Source organism: Neltuma alba, unplaced genomic scaffold (assembly GCF_004799145.2).
Source record: "Neltuma alba isolate B1F8T4 unplaced genomic scaffold, ASM479914v2 tig00012000_pilon, whole genome shotgun sequence".
Taxonomy (NCBI): domain Eukaryota; kingdom Viridiplantae; phylum Streptophyta; class Magnoliopsida; order Fabales; family Fabaceae; genus Neltuma; species Neltuma alba.
The window spans coordinates 137070-152709 of record NW_021636573.1 but is presented as its reverse complement, the minus strand read 5'-3'; positions in this window follow the sequence as shown (position 1 = coordinate 152709).

Here is a 15640-nt window from a genome sequence, read left to right as displayed (position 1 = left end):
AAATATCATAAATATTTTCGTTTTTGTACAAAAAATTGAAACTTTTGTCTACGGTGCAGAATGAGATTGTCTTTTAGTCAGTGCTATATGTGTAACTTATAATTTGCAAATGGCAGAAATTTCACAAATAAAAGAAATTTACATTTTTACACAAGTCAAAATTTAAAAAACATTTTTAATGGGTTTTCAAAATTTGATATGCAAAGAAATTGAACAGATACATATGTTTTCACCATCATCAACACCAACACCAACACATACAATTTAAACATATTATTAGATCTTTCACTCAAAAAACATATTATTGGATTTTAGGCGAAGCATCATATATATTTGGAAAAAATTGAAAGAAGTCATAAATAAAAAGATATCTAGTTAAACCAACTCATTGACACAAACAAAATAAAGATTTCAAAAATGTTATATTAAAATAAAATTAATAGAATTTAAAGTAAAATAAACATAAATTACATATGGACCAATTTCTCTCTCATTAAATGAAATTCCCAATTCAATAATTTTTTAAATAATTGTTTGAAATATAATTATAACTAACTTGTGTACATAAATATAATATTTTGATTATTCCAATAATGACCCCCACCTCAGTACTTGCACCTATTCAATCATATAATTATGTTCCACTTTAAAGAAGTTGTCCTAGGTTATATTTTACAGGAGGAACTTATTTTGCGTGCCAGAAAGAAATTCTTTGTCCAAAGAAAAAAAATTAAAATAATAAAAGCAAAAAGGGAAGTTGGTTGTTAGAATGTAAAGTTGGCGTGCCTGATTTGCTATGGCTCTTTGTTATCTTTTTTCTCCAATTTCAGAGTAATTCCTCTTAGGGAAAACCCGTTTATATTAGTGACTTCCCTTTTTTATGCCTTCGATTTCAATTTATAAAAAGGCATGGCATCCTGGTGACATGTCTAATTTATAATTATTAAAAAAAATATATTTATCAGTTAAATTGAGTTAAATTTTGATAATTATATTCCGTAATTGATTAATTCATATTTTTAGATTTCTATAAAGGAGAAATAGCGGCATCTTCAGAGCTAAAGTGATAAGAAAAAAAATTGCTTATGTTAGGTAATTCTAACACGTTTATAGTTTGAGCATAACTCTCATGAAGTTTAATTTCTTGTGATTCGTAATCTATATGTTAAGTAAAAAATTCGTATTCTAGCACTTTTATAGTTAGAGCATAACTCTTGGGGCATTTTTGGACATTACATGGAGGCATCTTCTTTAATAGGGATTCAACTCTTGATTTGCCACATTGTCGAAGATTAACCCATTTTGCTATCCTCTTAAGTAGTTCTTTTACCTATGTTTGTATGTTTAGAAAAATAGACACATATAGCTTCATAGTTTAATTAGTTATATTATGTGTCTAGTGTGAACGAATTCAATGCTAAATTAAAAAAGGGACTACATCAGAGATTGTTAAGACATTTTAAGCCACGCTAATTGTTATAATCAATTTTGAAGGGGCAATAGTAATTTGATAATTAAGTTGAATCCCAATCTTCCAATCCTTGTGTGATTGATCGAGTTCTCTGGAAATCAACTTTCTTGCCATTTATTTGATTGATTTAATTGGTAAAGATATGCAGTCCATAGAAGGCGTTGCTTTTTTCAATATTAGTTGTTGAAAAGAGTTTAAATAACATGTATATTTTGGGAGTATTTATTTTAAATTAATTTCTCCTGCAATAAATTTAATTGGCTCATGTTATGTTCTGTTTGCTTTATTAAAAAATCCGCCTTCTCTAGTTTATTTGAAGACAAATCATCAATAACGATAAATGTAAAAAGCCTAGTGGGTATTTCATTAGTGTTTCTTAAATATGAGGTTATGAGTTCTAATCCTTTATCGATGATACAACCGGTATACGAATTATGACATAAAAATGTGGTTTCAAAATAATACATGCAGCACACTTTATTAGTTTGAAGTATATAATATTTTAATTATTATAATTAGTTCAACTCTAATGAACCCCACATTATCAGTACTTGCACCTATTCAATCATATAATTCCAGTTTAAAGAAGTTGTCCTATGTTATTTTACTGAAGGAACTTATTTTGCATGCCCTAATAAAAGAAATAATATTTCTTTGTTCAAAGAAAACAATTAAAATAGTAAAAGCAAAAAAGGAAAGTTGGTTGTTAGAATGTAAAGTTGGGCATATCTGATTTGCTATGTCTCTTTGTTAGAATATCTTTTTCTCCCTCCAATTTCAGCACAATTCGTCCTGGGGAAGCCAAAAGAGAAAGACGGGGGAAATCCCATTTATTAATCACTACCCTTGTTCCCTTTTATCCATTCGATTTCAATTTATAAAAATGGCATCCTCGTGATATATATATATATATATATATATATCTAATTCATAGTTATTAAGGAAAATCATATTTATTATAAGCAGGATTCAGAGCTATAATGATAAAAAAAAATTACTTATGCTAAGTAGTTTTAACACTTGTAGTTTGAGTACAACTCCCTTATCAAATTTATTTTATTGTGACTTTGATAAGGGATTCTTGAGTGGTTCCTTTACCTATACTTATAATTTATGAGTTTTTAAATATCCTAGCTAACTGGGGCTAATTTAAAGAGATATATGTATAGCTTGATTGGTAGGAAAAATTATATTTTTATTTTTCGTTGTGTTTTTTTGAAGATGATCTTCGTGATATATTTCTAGTTTCCTTTTTAATATGTCTATTTCTCTTTTCTGCTTTATGTTGATTTTATGACATATCACCATTTATTTAATTTTATGAGTGACTTAATAAGACAGTAGCTAATTTAATTACTTGTGTGTGTGTGGTGGGAGCAAATTATAGGTTTTAGGTGATCGATGAAGAAAAAAGAGTAAAAGACAGAAGTGATAAATAAAATAAATTTAACGAATAATATCAAAAAAAAAAACTTAACGAACGAAGTTTATTGTCAGTCAATGAATCACAGTAAACTTTTACACAATTTGAAGCCTTTGTTCTGAACCTAATGAGTTAGGACATCAAAGAGAGGCTAAAATCACACATCCACACATTCCTACCCAAATACTTACAATGTTAAACATAGCAACTACTTATTGAAACTCTCAAACAACTAAGAACCTTCATCAATAACTCCAATGGTGAAATTTGGCCTAAAAAGAAAAGCCAATGGTGAAATTTGAGGGAGATAGAAAGAGAAAGGTAGACCCCATTTTTTCGTGCCAAGTCTAATTTGCATGCATCTGAACATGCTATGCTATGATCAAGAAAATTTGAAGAGAAAGTATGAGAAAACCACTATATAGTCCCACATATAAGCCATTTAATCACTAAAAGTCTCATAACAAATGAACATATCATGCACTTGATGTTATTTATTAGACTAAGGGGGTGTTTGAATGAAAACCAAACCATGAATTCAAAAATGCTTTTACGGTTTACGAAGTAAATATATAAAGGAGTTTGTCTCGTGCTTTTTAAAAGCACTTTTAAAGGCCGTCAAACACCCATTAAAACTTGTTATTGCATACTGTTTAGTTGTTATGAGACTTTAATTTAGTGATTAAATTGCTCATGTGGGATTGCACAGTAATCTTCTCAACTCGTCTTGATAACAAACCGATTCAAAAAATGAGGTCCACGAATCTCTTTCTATTTCTCTCTCAACATTATCTCAACATCGCCCATCACTAGCATCAGCATTATTAGTGCAAGTTCATTTTAAGTCCACAATCAATAAACAGGATCATATATGTTACTCAGATAATTCTTTAGCACCATGTTACAATAAGCAGCATGATGTGGCAACTTTAACATATTTACCTAACAATATGTTGAACCATGTGCGAACACCTAATTTTATCCAGGTCCTACAAGAAATATTAAATGGAAATGAAACAAATAAAAAAAGAAATAAAAGAATAATAAAAGATTAATATCCTCCTCGATTCTTTCTTAGAAGCTAAGCTTGAGAAATTCATCATGTGGCAAATCAAAAAAGAAAAATTAAATAAAAATATCTCTCTTACAATAAATAGCAATAAAATAAAAGATGAGAATTAAAAGCCAATTAAACTCCAAATTAGGAAGTATGAGGTGGAGTCTTTAAAAAAAAAGGGAGAAAATAAGAAAATTCAAAAATAAAAATGAAATTTCTTATTTAAGATGATTGACTCCTTAATTTAGAAATATCTTTGGGAGTCATAATTGTGAAAATTTTAAAAAGCAAAAATTAAAATAAATAATTAGAATTTGATGATGATTTGGTGCTTAAATAGGAATTATGAGTCATAACCGGAAAAAAAGAAAAAAATAAAAATTAAAGAAAAATTAGAAAACCCTAGGTGGAGCCTATAAATAGGAGAGTAAGGGTTGGAGGAAGACACTCAGAATTTTTTGGTGAAAAAAGAGGCAAGCCAATTGATAAGTGGAGTATTAGATATGAACTTCTATTCTTATCTACTGTGTTTAACTTGAATTTTATGATAAAGTGTTTTTGGGTATTCTTTCTCTCTATTTTTGAAAGCGCTTCTTTTTTAAAATCTGTACTATGTAATGTTTTTAGAACCTCCACAGGTATCTAGATTTATTGATAAACCGTATGAGACTATGGGAGTCTCTGCAGAAATACCAATATGGTTGTGCAAGTTTTCTTTCTAAAATAAAAAGAGAGAAAGTAATTTTGACCCGATGTTTATAAATGAATAATAAAATAAAAAGTCTTTTTTAATATATTTACATGTTTTTCAGAGGTATGTGAGGTTCTTAGAACCTTCACAGGCTCAAATGATTATTCTCTCATGTGAGGTTATGGGAACCTTTGCAGGAAGGGTAATCTGAAATTTCTTTCAAAAAATATTTCCTAAATTAAAATACAAAAATTGTTTTCACATATTAAAAAATACCAACCCACAAAAAATAATTTTTTAATTGAATAAATATTTTCTTAAAAAAATACCATCCAAGTGACATGTATTTTTATCCCTAAACTATGTGGGCTTTATCCCTCTAGAGGATACGTAGGCCGTAGTTTTTAATTCTAGGTCAAATTCAACTTTGTAAATAATTCTTTTTCTTTTTGTAAATAAAAAGTTTTCTTTGTTTTTATCTTTATATTTTTTAGGGTAATTGAAACATAATAAAAAAGTTATATTAATTTTGAGTAGTTGATTTAGGGTAACCTTTCTTTTGAACGTGTGTTGTGGGGTGTCTAATAACTTCCTCACACACAATTGACTCCCAAACCCTATTCGGTTTTCATAGACCACATTTTTTTTAGGTTTCCAAAATTAATCTTTCAAAATTTTGGCAGCGACTCCTCTTTCTTTCCTTTTACGGGATGACCAAGATTCAGGAGCGACACTATACTTTGGGGAAAGATAAAGATTTTGAAAGTGAAGTATTGAATTTGACTAACGATCTTGTAGTCTAATGGCATGTGCGCTTTTCTTGTAAGTGAAAGGTTACGGGTTCAATTCTATTTGTAAATTTAGGCTATTAGTGCCTGCCCCTCTAATTCCAAAAGAAAAAAGAAAAAAGAAAAGTAAAGTATTTAAAAGGATCAAAATTCATGCATGTACGTAACACTACAAAAAATTTGACTTTTAGCAGTGACATTTTGTCACCATTAGGTCATTGCCCTAGCAGCCGTGATTGAGACTTATCAGCAATGACATAACAAAGTCATCGCTAAAAGTCTATTTTTAGCAGCGACTAACTTTCAACTGCAACAGAAAGTCGCTACTGAAAGTCTATTTTTAGTGGTGATCGAAAGTCGCTGCTGAAAGTCCTTTCAATGGCGACAAAATGGCGCCACTAAAAGTTGATGAGTTTGCTACTAGGAAATGTTGCCACTAAAGCATAAGAATCAGTGGCGACTAATGTCTCTGCTGAAGCTTGTTTTAGCGATGACAAAGAAGCCTCAATTAGTGGTGACAAAAATGTCACTGCTAAAAAGCTATATGCCACCGCTGATTACTACTTTCAATGGTGACACTTTTGTCACTACTGATTGAGGTTTCAACGGTGACATTTTTGTCACCATCGATTATATTTTCAGTGGCAACATCATTGTAGCCATTGATTACCTTCTATGTGGCGCTGAAAGTTTAATTATTTTTGTAATATGATAATTATACAAAAAATTTTATTTATATTCCTAATAAATATCGTCATAAGGTTTAATAAAAATAAAGTAATTAACTGACCAATATAATATATTAAATAATAAGATTTATAACCATCAAAGTGTTTTTATGTCTTTAATAAAAATAAAAAATTGTTCAATTAAAAGATACATTATATAATGCAAAAGGAAAATTACGTAGAGGGACCAATACTAGGGACACTAGAAGTAGGAGTATTCGCAAGAGCATTTAATTGCATTTTTTGCATGAAAGCAGTGAACTGAGCTTGTATTCTTTGCTCCATCATTTGCCCCATCCATTGTTCAAGTTGTGTGCACTCTGCTTCCATCTTTGCTCGCTCTGCTGCACGTTTTGCTTCCATTTTTTCTCGATCTGTTGCACGTTTTGCTTCCATCTTCTCTCGCTCTGTAGTAAGATTTGCTTCCATCTTTTCTCAGTCCTCCTGAAATCTTCTTTCAAACTCTTCATACAATTGGATGCGCACATTTTCAAGTGAATCACTAGATTGATTTGAGTGTGAAGTCTCTTCCTCTGAGGCTTTGCTCCATAATCTTTTCCTCTAACATATCCCGACTTCTCACTAAGAACAGCTGACAATATCTCATCAGAGGTCATTCGAGCATCACTCTCTAAGGCTAAACGAGCTCATACATGCGATCCTATAGTTACAAATTACAAATTAAATTAATGAAAAAAAATAAAATTATTTAATTAAATATAAAGGATAAATATAATGTTTACATGAATCTCTTCAGATTGCGGATCCGCCCACTCTAACTGGCCATCTGCAGTCTTCCTAGCATGTGTTATCTCCCAAACATAATCTAGAGGCACAGGTTGTCCGATGTGGGGTCTCTTTATAAAGCATAATATACAAAAATAACAAATCTTGAAAAATAAAAGAATTGATAAGAAAAACAAAGTGAAGTGAAGAGGCAACTTACTACAAAGAATTCAACCTCTGCAAATAATTGAGGACCACATGTATGCTTGGTTACTTGTTTTCCTCGGTTTTATGTGTTTCTAGCGCTTTTATTCTACATCAAATTTGAGTAACTACTAAGTGTATTGAATGATATAATTGTATCATCCATTTAAATGGTTAGTATTTAGTAAGATACCTTAAATGGATAACTACTTCCAATCTTCAAAACTTACAGTTTGAGGTGATTTACCAACCTTTCTTCATCAGTGTCAAATTTCTTGTAGTGGGTATGCAAGTTAGTCTTCCAATTTCTAAAAGCATTTAATTAATCACATTTTAAATAAAAAATATAAATAGTAATAATATTTAATTAACTATATACATGATTTTATTAACTATATCTCTCACACATATTTTAATTAATTATATTATCTCCTTCAATAATTTTATTTCTCAATCCTCTCATACATATGTTCATCATCAAATATTATTATGTCAATTAAATATGCTCACACTAATTTAATTATAATAATCTCCCTCATATATTTAATTATGTTATCTCTTTCAATTATAATGTCCTTCTCTCTCTCTCTCTCTCTCTCACACACACACACACACAATCTATCTCTCTTCCAATTATATTTACATTTACCTCTCATACACACTCTATCCTTCGCTACTTTTTCTATTGCTCAAACTTGCATACTTTCTCATGCATGCCTCCACCTCATTTCTCTCCCATGCAAAATGTTTTTCTATTCCATCTCTCAAACATTTAATTATAGTATATGTGTTTTATACACAATCCAAACTTTCTTCCTCCCACTTTCTCTCTCAAACACCACATTATCTTTCTTTTAGTCTCTCTCTAACACAATAATACATAAAAAACAATAATCATCAAAGTTACTTAATTACACAAATAAAAGATTATAATATAAAATTTTTGCAAAAAATAAAAAATGGTAAAGAAAAATGTGAAAAAACTTTCAGCGATGACAAATAGTGTCACCACTGAAAGAAGATTCTGAAAAGACATTCTGTGGCGATAGTAAGCAGTCGCCACTGTAGTGTGCACCTTTTGGCAGCAACAGATTTTGTCACCGCTGAAAGTTGCATCTACAATGGCAACAATAAGAAGTTGCTGCTGTTACTGTCATTTTTGGCGGCGACATTTTTGTTTTCGCTAAAAGTTTGACTTTCGCCGCTAAAAGTCATATTTTCAATGGTGACTTTTTTTTGTCACTGTTAAAAGTCGTTGCTGAAAATCCAGTTTTTTGTAGTGTACCCAACTATTGATTTGGGAAACATTTTTCTCCAACCCAATCCAAATCCAGCTCCATTTCTGAACATGAGGCAAATCATCGCCTTTGCGCTGAGGTAAACCTTGGATTGCCAAGTGAATAACATGTGCAACGTATCATAGTTTGTGAGTCTATCTTGAGGATTAAACACAGGCACTATAGGATTATCATTCTAATACTTTAGTCTATCTCTGATCAGCCTCTTGCATATTGTAGGAATAATCGTGTAGTCTACTAATACGAAACAAAGCCTGCGCAGTGTAACTGAATACTACGTGTATTTCAATTCTGAAGAAAACACACACATAAAAAAAAGTCTTGGGTTACATTTATAGGCCTCATATCTAATGGACCTCACCTAATGGGTCGTGACCACCTAACATTGGTCCAGTATAATAAAGGTAACACATCCAATACTCCCCCTCAAGTTTAGGGCTGAAATACTTCAGAAGCTCCTAACTTGCTAAGTAATTTTAACTGAGTCTCTTTACCAACAGCTTTGGTTAATATATCTGCCTCTTGTACTGCTGACCAGACATGTTGCAATTTGATAAATCCTTTTGTCACTTTCTCACGCACAAAGTGACAATCAATTTCAATGTGCTTCGTCCTTTCATGAAAAACCATATTTGTAGCAGTGTGAATTGTAGATCCGTGATCACAATACACTTCCACTGGTTGCTATATAGAGATTCCTAAGTCACCCAAGACACCTTTTACCCAGATAACTTCAGAAATAGCCGAACCTAATGCTTTGTATTCTGCTTCTGCTGAGGACCTTGAAACAGTAGCTTGCTTCTTTGTTTTCTAGACAATTAGCGCATCTCCCAGTTTGAGAAGATAACTAGTCACGGACCTACGCGTGGTCTCACATGACCCCCAATCTGAATCACAGAAGCAACTAAGCCTTAGGTCCCCTTTTGAGCTTAGCCGAATCCCAAAACCAGGTGACTACTTCAGGCATCGCAGAACTCCCATGGCAGTTGACCAATGGGACTTCATTGGCAGTTGCATGAATTGACTTAGGACCTGTACATGAAGCGAGATATCAGGTCTTGTTAGAGTTAAATAAATCAACTTTCCTATCAGTCTTCTATACTTCCCTGGCTCCTTGAACAGATCCTCCTTTTTGTGTTTCCTTTCTTCATAGGCAATTAATTTCAAGTGTTATGGTATTGGCAAAGTGAGAGGCTTACAACCACTCATTCCTGTTTCAGCAAGAAGATCTAAAGTATATTTTCTTTGTGTTAACATAATACCCTTCCTAGACCTTGCTACTTCAATCCCCAAGAAGTATTTCATAATGCCTAAGTCTTTAATTTTAAACTGACCATGCAGAAAATCTTTAACCTGATTGATTCTTTGTTCTAAACTACTAGTGATTAATAAATCATCTACATAAACTAAAACAATTACCAAGGCATCATCATAATATTTAGTATACAAAGAATAGTCATGCTTACTCTGTAGAAATCCCCCATTGATCAAGGACAGTGATAATTTTTGGTTCTATTGTCTTGAGGCTTACTTAAACCCATAGGGGGATTTCTTCAGCTTACACACCATATTATTCCCATGTTTCTTAAAACCTTAGGGTATGGTCATGTAAACTTCTTCATCAAGATCTCCCTGCAAAAATGCATTATTCACATCCTTTTGGTACAAAGGCCAATCATTTATAGCAGCTAACTTCAAAACAGTCCTACAAGTAACCATTTTCACTACTGGGGAAAAAGTTTCATTATAATCCACTCCCTCAGTTTGACTGTAACCTTTAGCCACCAATCTAGCTTTGTATTTATCAATGCACTACAATAAAATGTTGAAGTAGCAGCGGAACATTTCTAGCAGTTCAACAAAATCGCTAGAAATTCCAAATATTTCTAGCGGTTTTTCTAAAAACCGCTGCAAAATACAGACGGTTTGACCATTGCCCGCACATTTCTAGCGGTTACCACGTAACCGCTAGAAAGTTAGAGCTAGAAAATTCCCCGGGTTTTGGCGGGAACTTTGCGCCAAATTTGTAGCGTTTATTTTCTAGCGGTTGAGGCTAATAAACCGCTAGACACTGAAAATTTCTAGCGGTTGATATATGAACCGATAGAAATATTTTTCATTCCCCGAGGAGTTTAGAAATTTCTAGCGGTTCGGTCCAAAACCGCTAGAAATTTCTGCCCATTCCCGAGGCACTTGTGACCATTGGGAATTTCTAGCGGTTCGGTCCAAAACCGCTAGAAATTTCTAGCGGTTTTGGACCGAACCGCTAGAAATTCTCGGTCTATATAACCCCCCCCCCCACTCTCACTTCTTCAATCGTTCTGGAAGCGAAGCTCTGCAGAATTTTCTCCACAAACATATTCGAGTTCTGATTCAGTTGCAGATCCTTATTTTCAGGAAAAAATAGTAATTTATTGATAAATAATTTTTATTTTATTTAATTTATTATGTTGTAGCTTATAAATAATTTTTCTTTTTATTTTATTTATAAATAATTACTATTTGTTGTTATTAGGATGACTCGTCGACACGGGAAAGACCCAGTTGATCCTGAGAGAGCTGGACCCAGTGAGGTTCATCATGATGCTGGTGAGCCATTCCCCAGCATTCATGACTACGATCTTAACGAGGAGGATATCCTCAGTTTTATGGAGCAGGATGATGTTGAGCGGACTGAGGAGGCTCATTTTACTGGGGATGAGTAACCCCTTGCTGATGCTGATGCTGCTGACGAGGAGGAGGAGGAGGAGCAGGATTAGGAGAATGAGTATCCCCAGGCTGCGCAGCGTCCTGCTCCGAGACGTCAGGCTGGTTATGAGGTGGAATTTGTCGGTAAGTATTTATTTAACTTTTTAAAATTTTGATCAGTATTTAATTTATATAGAAATTGTATTAATTTATTGATATATAATTTATTTCTTAATTAAATTTTGTAGACACTGAGGGGAACAGGTCCTATCGGAGGCTGACAGCCAGAGAGCTGTCTATGATGACGAGCGGACGAGTGGTTGTGCCGCTCAATGAGTTGGGCCAACCGACAAAGAAAGGTGGCCAGTTGTACAACAAGTACGTGCGCCTCCTTGGTCAGCAGTGGATGCTGTTCCCCATCTACGTGCAGGACTGGAAGAAGATCATTGCAGACAAGAAGCAGCAAGGCTGGGAAATGATGAAGGTAATATAAAATTGTTATTTATAATTTTTTTTAATTTAAATAAATGATTATATATTTTGTTTTCAAATAATTTAATTGTTTGATTATAATTTTTTATTTATTTAATTTGTTTGTTATTTATAATATTTTTAAAAGTAGTTAAATGAATATATATATTTTTTATTTAAATTATTTAAAAGTAGTTAAATGAAAATAATTTGTTATTGATTTTATTAATTTATTACTTATAATAATTTTAAATTTAGTTGAGTAAAAATATTTTTTCATTTAAATTACTTAATTGTTTAATTATTATTTGTTTTTTATTAATTTATATTTTATTTATAATATTCTTAAATTAGTTAAAAAATAATTATTTGTTTTTTATTATTGAAATTGCTTAATTATTTGTTTATAATTTGTTATTTAGTTAATTTATTATTTTAATCATAGAGTAAATTTATTCTGGGGGAGGAGTTGAGGGCTGACACGATCAAGAGGCTTGGGATGGCATGGAAGAACAGCAGGGCCGACCTGTGGAGCGAGAAGAAAGGTGACGGGACGAGGCCCCTCCAGGAGATACTGGCAGATGTACCTGGTGGAGTCCCGGACCAAGACTGGTCCAGTTACGTCTATTTTAGGATGACGGCTGACTAGATGGTATGATAATATTGTATTAATTATAATTTCTTTATTTTTTATCCGACTTGACTCATTTAATTTAATTTTTTTACATTTTGCTTCAGGCTCTTTCTAGGAGAAATGCTGGGAGCGTCAGGCATCAGACGATACGTCATAGGGTTGGATCCAGGAGCTTTGCGATCACTTATGACGAGATTGTGAGTACTTGAAATAAATTTATTAAATATGTATATGTATTTAATTTGTAACTAATTATTTCTTTGATTCATTTACAGAGGGAAAAGATACGGCAGGAGCGGGGATACACGGCCACTTATGGCGAGATGTGGCCGATGATGTATAGACCCCGAGACGGGCGTGCGTCGGATGAGGTTGAGGAGATAGCGGTAAGTAATAAATTAAATATTAATATAATATCACAGTGTAGATATCATTATATTATAATTAACTTCTTTATATTAATTTTGGTAGGCACGGATGACTCAGGTCGATTCCGAGTTGCGTGAGTCTCAGGGGTCTGCCTTGGATCCCACCGCCTCACTTTTAGCGGGTCGTGGCCGGCCGCAGCACCCTGGTCGAGTTAGCGGGCTTGGACTTGGACCTACACCAACTAGGTTGCCCCGCTCAAGTGGCGCTGGCCCTTCATATACTGCTTGGAGCTCTCATGCGAGTGCGAAGCGGCCGGGTTCCTCATCCTCAGAGGAATTGCGAGAGGAGCTCAGACAAGAGTTCGAGGCCAGGATGGAGGCCAGGATCGTGGAGCGTGATCGTCAGCTGCAGACGTAGCTTGACCAGCTCTTGGCAGCTGCTACGGCTCTGCGTCATGTGGTGGTCAGTATAGCTCCAAACATCTCGGTTCCTGACATCCCCGACCTACACCTGCCACCAGTCCCGCCCCTACCCCCCATCCTCCAGTCCAGTCCCAGCAGGTTGAGCGGCCTGCCCACCCCCAGTCAGAGGATCCAGCAGAGGATGATCACGATGATGCTGCTTCTGCCCCCTACCCATGATTTATCTTGCTTTCATTGTATGGGATTTTATTAGAATCTTGATTTTACGGTTTTATATACTATTTAGATATTTATTTAAATTTTATATTTATTTGTTTACTTTATTGATTTATTTCTATAATTTTATTTATGTCAAGTACTAATTAATATTGAAATATTTATTTATTTATTACAACATCAACATTACAATTTATTAAACACGTTAAACATGTTAATTAATCAAAATAATTCTATAATCATTTATTAATTTAATAAATATTTATTTTTATAATGTTATTAATTTATTGTGCAGTATTTCTATTTAATATTTAAAAATAATATCGTTTGTAGCGGTTCCAAAACCGTTAGAAAATTCAACTGAGTTTTAACCATCGTGAAACTTTCTAGCGGTTTTATAAACCGCTAGAACAAGAGTAATTTTCTAGCGGTTCTTGTAAACCGCTAGAAAATTAACTCATTTTCTAGCGGTTTACAAGAACCGCTAGAAAATTGCCAAATTTTACCTATTTTTCTAGCGGTTTTATAACCGCTAGAAAATTCAAAACCGATGGAGACAAAAATCCCGTTAAACCGCTAGAAATTTCTATCGGTTTGTAACCGATATTTAGAATTTCTAGCGGTTAATAACCGCTGGAAAATGAAAATTTCCGTTAAAACCGCTACAAATTTGTAGCGGTTTGTAACCGCTACAAAAAAATGACCGTTCCACCAGCCTCCTTTATAAGCTGAAGCACTCCAACTGAATTCCATTTTAACTTCTCTTTGAGCTCTGTGTCATATTTTCACGAAATTTGAGCATTATTAGTGATGGATAGGTCGTGGATCAACTTGCACCGGTCGACTCCGCAATACTTGGCTGGTCTAAACTATTTCTTGGATTTTGCTTTCGCCAATGCTGCCGTAAATGGTAAGATTCAGTGTCCCTGTCCTAAATGTAATTTCAAAAAGTGGCATCCCAAAGATATTGTTAGGGAACATTTAATCTTTAAGCCTTTTCCGCGAGAGTACGTATTTTGGCAACTACATGGGGAACGGCTAGATATGGGTGCTGAGTCAGTTCCAGTAGTTTCACGGATGGGAGTTCGAGTGGATGAAGCCGATGCCGTGAATGATGCTGTGCGTGATGCTTTTGGTGTTCACGAAAGCTCGAATCCCAACGAAGATGAAGTAGAGGGACCTCAACCGGAGTTTCTAAGAAACGAAACTGCTCGGGAATTTTTTGACCTCATGACCGAAGCTGACAAGCCTCTTTATTCTGGGTGTACAAAGTATTCGAAGTTGTCATTCTTGGTGAGGCTGTATCACATCAAATGCTTGTGCGGTATGACTGACAAGGCGATGTCTATGTTGCTGGAATTACTGGGAGATGCTTTCCCCCAAGCTGAATTCCCTCCATCTTTTTACGAAGCAAAAAAGATTATTAACAAGCTTGGCTTGAACTATAAGAAGATAGATGCATGCCCAAACGACTGTATGCTATACTGGGGAGATGATGCCAACAAAGAGATTTGTACGAGATGCAAGACGTCACGCTATAAGTCGGTACGGAAGGGCAAGAAGCAAAAGAAGAAACCGGCCAAAATTCTCAGGTACAAATTATTACAGCGTGTTACTTGTTCCGTCTCTAAAATATTCGATATTTGAAATTCTTAAAACAATTGATTATGTCATCAATTTTTTAAATTGAGTCAATATTTAGTATTTAAATATTCGGTATTTTAAATTTTTAATATATTATTTTCTTAGATACTTTCCTTTGAAACCACGGTTGCAAAGAATGTATATGTCATCAAAAATGGCTCAGCACATGAGGTGGCACGCGACTGAGGAAAATCTAGATGGTAGGTTAAGGCACCCACGAGACTCGGAGGCGTGGAAAGCGTTTGATGCGAAATTTCCAGACTTTGCCAATGATCCTAGAAATGTACGTCTTGCATTGGCAACCGATGGTTTTAATCCCTTCGGAAACATGAGCACAAGTTACAGTATCTGGCCGGTGGTGTTAATTCCATACAATCTACCACCTTGGATGTGCATGAAGCAGAGCTCCTTTTTGCTTTCCATGATCATTCCTGGCAAGAAAGCACCAGGAAATGATATTGACGTATACCTGCAACCGTTGATACACGAATTGATCGACCTATGGACGAATGGTGTTGAGGCATATGACTCACATGACAAGCAACTATTCAATCTCCGTGCAGCCTTGATGTGGACAATAAGTGATTTTCCCGGTTTGGGAACTTTGTCTGGCTGGAATGTGCATACTGGGTTGGCCTGTCCTGAGTGCAATTTTGATTCTGTGCCATGTCGCCTTCCACACAGTCGCAAGTGGTGCTTCATAGGACATCGACGGTTCCTTGATTCCAAGCACAGACTTAGATTGCAACGGATTCGCTTTGATGGGAAACAGGAGAAGAGAGATCCTCCTGTTACTTTGTCTGGTATGGA